This window comes from Drosophila tropicalis, unplaced genomic scaffold (assembly GCF_018151085.1).
Source record: "Drosophila tropicalis isolate 14030-0801.00 unplaced genomic scaffold, ASM1815108v1 contig_258, whole genome shotgun sequence".
NCBI lineage: Eukaryota > Metazoa > Arthropoda > Insecta > Diptera > Drosophilidae > Drosophila > Drosophila tropicalis.
In genome coordinates, this window is record NW_027172710.1 from 1098947 (window position 1) to 1105590 (window position 6644).

Below are 6644 nucleotides of genomic sequence, written 5' to 3' on the forward strand. Positions count from 1 at the left end.
TGGATCAGAGAGAGAGTACAAGCCGTATGCCGCTCATCGAGTGAATGGAATTATATAAAGCTCTCGCAACGAAGAATGGAAATGTGTTCCCAGCAAAGCAGATAGTCACTATGGTTTTCGGGAACAGAGTTTCAATTGGACGATTTTGAGGAATCACTAAGCATGAGGAAGTTAAATGAAGTATTAAGAATTCTGCAATGTCACCACGAATTAGGCGGATGAACTCTTTGGAAAATTCTCATCGCACACAAGACCCATACGGATTCTGGCTTGGGTATTAGGAATGAAGGGAAAAGAAGTTTGTGAAAATGACCTGATATCCCAAAAGTCTACAGAAAAGAAGAATGTACTAAGCTCGGAAGTGACAACCCTATAGATAAGAAAAACAGTCTTTTGAAATTGACACCGGAAATTGATGATGGTGACTTGTTACATGTAAGCGGACGAACAAATAAAGCAACAATCCTGCCACAGGGGAACAACGTGACGAAACGAAGCATCAAAGTGAAATAACGATCATCACTGAAACACGACGGAAGTTTTCGATTTCTTAACTACGCCAAGAGGTACTCCGAACGTCACAAACACGCTTCAAATGCCGTAAGAAGGGTGGTCTTCTGATGGGAAAACTGCCTTCGGAAAGATTGACTACTTTTGTTTGCCCAGTTTCTTGATTACATGGGACCGTTCGCAGTAGTGAGAGGAAGAGGGACAGAGAAGCAAGGGATATGAATTTTTACCTGTTTTTTTTGTAAGCGCCATACACTTGGAATTAACTAGAGACTTGACGGCCTGATCATGCTTCAAGTCATTCACCACCTTATGAGGCGACGTGGAGTCCCAAAATGAATCAGGTCTGATAACGGGACCAACCTGGTGGCAGCTGAGCAAATATCAAGAGAACGATTGTATAAGAAAAGACTTGAAGAGGACCTGTTGTGACGGCTTAGAAAGATATTGAAGAATCCAATCTAGCAAAAGGCTCTGGATGCCAGTGCGTTCAATTTATAGAAATGCGGTGCATGATTGACAGAGTCAAAAGCCTTGCTGAAGTCGATATAAATAGCACCAGTTTGCAAAGCAGTCTTGAATGATTTAGTGAAAAGTAAATTATAATAGGTTAGCAGTTGTGGATCTACGTCTCTTAAACCCAGGTAAGGACGACGAAATAATAGAGCTACAAAAATGTTTCAATTGAGATGTTATTATTTTCTCAAATGCTTTAGGTATGGCTGACAATTTGGAAATACACCACAATTGGAAGCTTCGGACTATTTTCCCTTTTTATGAACAAATATAATATTTGATTCCTTCCTGTTCACGCCACCGGGTGAACAGCAGTGAGCGGCGAAGAGCAGTGAGCGGTGAGGAGTGAGGAGGGTTTTTTGATCCTCGGCATCTACGGTCACACCAGGAGGAGTGACTTGGTTTTTCCAATGGGCACCGCCATTTACTCTGAATCGAGCTTTTCACCCGAACACCCGTTCTTTTTCCTGATTCTTTTTCTTACACGATTTGTCAATTTTTTCAACCCGAACCATTTCGTGTGTGTCGGGCTCCCTGTGAATATTTAATAAAGCATAAGTTTGTTTAACCGAAGTTTTCGCGCGTTTTTAATTCACCACTCGCTCACCATATCCAGAAAAAATTGGCACCCGCCAACTACTTGTATTTATTTGGATCCTTCCGCCCCTCCACGAACATTGGTCCTTCGAGCCGGATATCCTTCCGCTCCTCCAGCTTGCATCGGCGGAATTCCTGATAAGTACAAAATTTCATTATTCATTTCATTTCCATACTACTAAAAGTGTGAGGTTTTCCCGCTTCTCCATAGCGACCTACACACTTTTACATATTGTATGTACATACATACCTTACCTGTTCCAAGGTTACATGGTAGTTCCTAATCCTTAGCGTGATTGTCCAACGTTCTCGTTTTACATTCCACGATTATCCATTTTTATTTATGTTTTTTCCTCGCAATTGTCCAAATCCACCTTTTTTTACCTATGCATTCACATGTACATGTAATTTCCACAGCTGTTTGCCAAATCCGCGTAAAAGTTTAAAAAACAAAAAAAATATTAAAGTGTTATAAAAAATAGGAAAAAATAATAATCAAAGTGTTCACCGCGTTTTCTTATGTGTTGGAATAATTATTTTTAATGCCAAACTTATTTCCGCACGCGCGTATCTACGTAGGAAGAAACATACATACATCCTCACCTGTTGATGTACGCGCATATGTACATATCCATATACATATAATCCCTTCGCACATTTACCACGACACAAAAGGCAAAAAAAAATATTCTTTCAAAATAGCACTTAACGTATGCACCGCGATTTCTTGCGCGTTCGAATTAGGTGCGAAATTAATTTCCTCACGAGCGTCTTTGGATACCGGTGCACTTGCTTACATACGTACATACATACAAGCTTACATAGTCATACATTGCACATACATATGTACATATCCACAACACATAATACATTTCGGTGTCGCGCATTGATTTAACACAACCCCACATCCAATTAAATTACAATTACTTACGTTTTTTTTTGTTGTTGTGAACAACGCGTGTGCATACATATCTATATACTCACCTTATGTACTTATGCATGTACGTACATACATAGATCAAAGCATTTGTCCATATGCATTGATCGTTTGTTTTGTTTGCCTTCGCGCACAACACTCGCGGTGTGTAAAAGCGTTCTTTTGTTCTTGGTTTTTCCGCACAACCACAAAAAAAAATTATTAACATAATTAAACAACAAAATCAAAAACCAAATATATAAACAGCGGCCGACAGCTGTTTTCGGAGTAGTGGTGACACGTGAGTCGAGTCGTGATATCGATAGGCGGCTCAAGCGCGCCAAATTCAAATCACATTATTTCCGATTCTCCTTTTTCGCCTAATTATATATCCGCCCATATTTATAAAATAATACATATATATTTTTTCCAGCACTATCGTGCCCACATTTATATATCCGTCCATATTTATAAATTATTTATATAATTTTTCCGGCCAACTTTTTGCGCTCATATATATATCCGCCCATATTTATAAATAAATACATATATTTTTTTCCAGCACTATCGGGTCCATATTTATATATCCGCCCATATTTATAAATGAATACATATATATTTTTCCAGCACTATCGGGCCCATATTTATATATCCGTCCATATTTATAAATTATATATATAATTTTTTCCGGCCAGTATTTTTGCGCTCATATATATATCCGCCCATATTTATAAATAAATACATATAAATTTTTTCCAGCACTATCGGGCCCATATTTATATATCCGTTCATATTTAAAAATTATATATATATTTTTTCCGGCCAGCCTTTTCCGCTCATATATATATCCGCCCATATTTCTAAATAAATACATATATATATATTTTTTCCAGCACTATCGGGCCCATATTTATATATCCGTCCATATTTATAAATTATATATACAATTTTTTCCGGCCATTATTTTGCGCACATATATATATATCCAGATCCAGATTTATATAAAAACGTATTTTCTTTTTATCCTATACATCTTTATTTATATATTTCATCCGTGTTTTGTTTTATACGTACTCCCATCGTTACTCACGAATCCATATAAACTTGTTTTGTAATCATTTCGCTCCGTCTACGTGTAATTTTCAATCCGCATTCGTGCGTTCGTATATTATTCCGCATCTATCCCCATTAAAGAGGCTTCGTTTCCGCCACACGCGAGAAAATTCTCCCGCAATCCTGCGGTGCAAAGTGAAGAAGTTCTTGCGTCCCCATACAGTCCACTTCTCACTTCCAAAACAAAAAAAAAAAAAAAAAAAGGGACGCGCACAAACGCGGTGTTCGTCGGTAAGGTCGTCCCCTGAGTATGTCCACGGAGCCGTCCAAGACTGCGCCGAAGTCCAACAGTCTTTCGTCTCCCTCTGCAACTCCGGAGAAGGTTCGGCCTCCGACAACTCCGGTGACCGTGAAGCGTACGGATATTTCGCGCAAGTTCTCGTCAGTTCGCAGCCGCAGCGAATCCCCAAGGTCCCGTCCGTCTTCGTCCAGCTTACCTGAGGGTCGCAGATTCTCGGTTAAAGACTCGAGTGAACACAAAGGTCGTTCAAAGCTTTCAACCCAGACCCAGATTCCGCACGTTGTTGTGACGCACTGTTCTGACGCTCCCGTCACCCGATCCGTATCACAACAGCGTAGAGAACACTCCAGAATGTCCCTCTCCGATTTCGTTCTAGCGTGCGACGCATTGACTCTGTTTGAAGCTCGCGAGAGTGAAGCTCTAACTTCTCAAGTGCCCTTGTTTTCCATTAAAATGCACTTAGAGCAGCTCATATCCATTTGGTCAACTGTCGAGATGGAATACTCCCGTTGTCACAAGGCCTTGACAATCCAAGCCGACGAGGAAAGCTTGGCAAACATAAGCCACATCAAGGCGAAGCACGAATCCGCTTACGCGGCGTATGTGCGATGCGGGACGTTGTTCGGAGAACGCATCGAACAGCTCTCGGCACAGATGACGACTCTTACGCGTCAGCCAACCGCTCCGTCGGGACCACCGGGGCATAGAGTTCCTCCGTGTGAGGTAGAGACATTTGATGGCGACAGCCTAGCATGGCCCACATTCCGCGATTTGTTCTCCGCCATTTATATCGCCAATCCGTATTTGTCACAAGTGGAGAAGCTCTATCACTTGAACGCCAAGACGCGAGGGGAAGCGAGAACCATCGTGGCTAAGTCCCCCTGACGAATGAGGGTTTCCAGGCCGCGTGGGAGAACCTCACCGCACGGTACGAAAAGAGCCGTCTGCTTGTCATGACTCAAGCCAGATAACTCCTTCAGATTCCCGCGGTGGCACAAGAGTCGGGCAAATCCTTGCGAGAGCTGCAGACCGCGTTTCAAGGGTGTCTTACCGCACTTGAGCGTTCGGGTGTTAGTACTGAGAATTGGGATGTCTTACTTATCGCCATCTGCACTAGTAAATTGCCGAAGGCCACAATCCTCCTGTGGGAGCAATCAGTGCCCAATAAGACTATCGTCTCAACGTGGTCCGATTTGAACCAATTTCTTACCGATCGGTATCGTGTCCTGGATGCCACCGAAGAACATAAGTCGGCCCCAAGTGTCCAAGCCATCCCCATTGGTCCCCGCAAATCCTCTGCAACGATGAAGGTCCAAGCGTTTCCAGCGAAAGCTCAGCTCAGCGTCTTGCAAGCTGTGCCATCGGGAGAATCACCCAATACGTCTCTGCCCTAGTTTTCTTGATATGCCTGTTCAGAGGCGTTCGGAAACCATTAGACAGCAGGGACTTTGTCTGAAATGTTTTGCCCGCGGTCATCAAGTGAAGGGCTGCTCCAGTGCGCATAATTGCCATACCTGCAAGGAACGTCATCATACGCTGTTGCATCCTAGTGATGTGTCCGTGCCCTCGCCGTCCGCTGCGCAAGTCCCACCATCCAGCGCCACAGAGCGTCCGTCCACGAGCAACCAGCTCACAAATGCTCAAAGTTATTTTGCATCTACCCCAGGCAGAGGCCTTTTAGGCACTGCGATTGTCACTCTGCACCATCGTGGTGTGGATCACAATATTCGGGCGTTGATCGACTCGGGGGCCGATTCAACTTTTCTCTTCGAGCGTGTCTTCAGCATGGTCCAGCCCCCTTCTACCCAGTAGACGGTTACTGGCATGGGCCAGAGTGATGGAGGGTGCGCCGACAAGGTGTGTCTGCTAATGCTGTCTCCCCCGTGTGACAGACTGAACAAGATTGAGGTCTCCGCCCTGGTCGTATCCAAATTGTCAGGGGCCATTCCAACAGCTCCATTCCTTAATACGGTTCCGACGCAGTGCCTCGATCGCCCCCTGGCTGACCCGTACTACAACAAGCCCGCGCCTATTGACATGATTATCGGTGTAGACCTGTTTCCCCACATCCTCGGAGAACGGATCAAAAAGGATATTGGTGATTTCGTCGGGCTAGAAACCATATTTGGATGGGTTCTGTGTGGGGCTATCACTCCTGACCCTCTGGTGTCTTGATCCGTTTTCGCGGCACAGACGCGAGTTAGTCCCGAAGCAAAACTTGATGTACTCCTCACCAAGTTTTGGGAGGTGGAAGACCTTCCCGCAAAGCCGGAAAAGGAGGATGACGCATTCTGCGAGCGGAACTTCCAGGAGACCACCCAAAGGGGAAAGGACGGCCGATATGTTGTGTCCCTACCGTTCAAAGGTCCGAATAGCGTTGACTTGGGCCACTCAAGACCGATCGCGCTGGCTCAATTCCTGCGGAATGAAGCACGCCTTCTCAAGGATCCAGTCCTAAAAACGCAGTACGATGCCATTATTCAAGAGTACGAGGAATTGGGTCATATGATTCGGGTGACGCCGCCTCAAGATGGGAAAAACTTCTATCTCCCCCATCATGCGGTGTTTAAGCCCGATAGCACCACCACTAAGGTACGCGTGGTATTTAACGCGTCGAGCCCCTCCACACAAGGCGTCAGCCTCAACGATGTCTTGCACACCGGTCCCACTCTTCAGGCCGACCTCACGCTTCAGGTACTGAAATGGCGGTTCTTTCAATTCGTTTTCAACGCCGACATAACGCAGATGTAT

General features: G+C 44.4%; 1 long non-coding RNA gene across 1 annotated transcript; it reads right to left on the bottom strand.

Annotated features, from left to right (window-relative positions):
- Positions 1-1271: 1271 nt before the first annotated feature.
- Positions 1272-2088, bottom strand: LOC137572195 (uncharacterized). Its single transcript, XR_011031573.1, has 3 exons — positions 1874-2088; positions 1623-1758; positions 1272-1560 (listed from the first exon to the last, which is right to left on the bottom strand). It is a non-coding gene; the product is annotated as an uncharacterized lncRNA (long non-coding RNA).
- Between the last annotated feature and the right edge of the window lie 4556 nt (positions 2089-6644).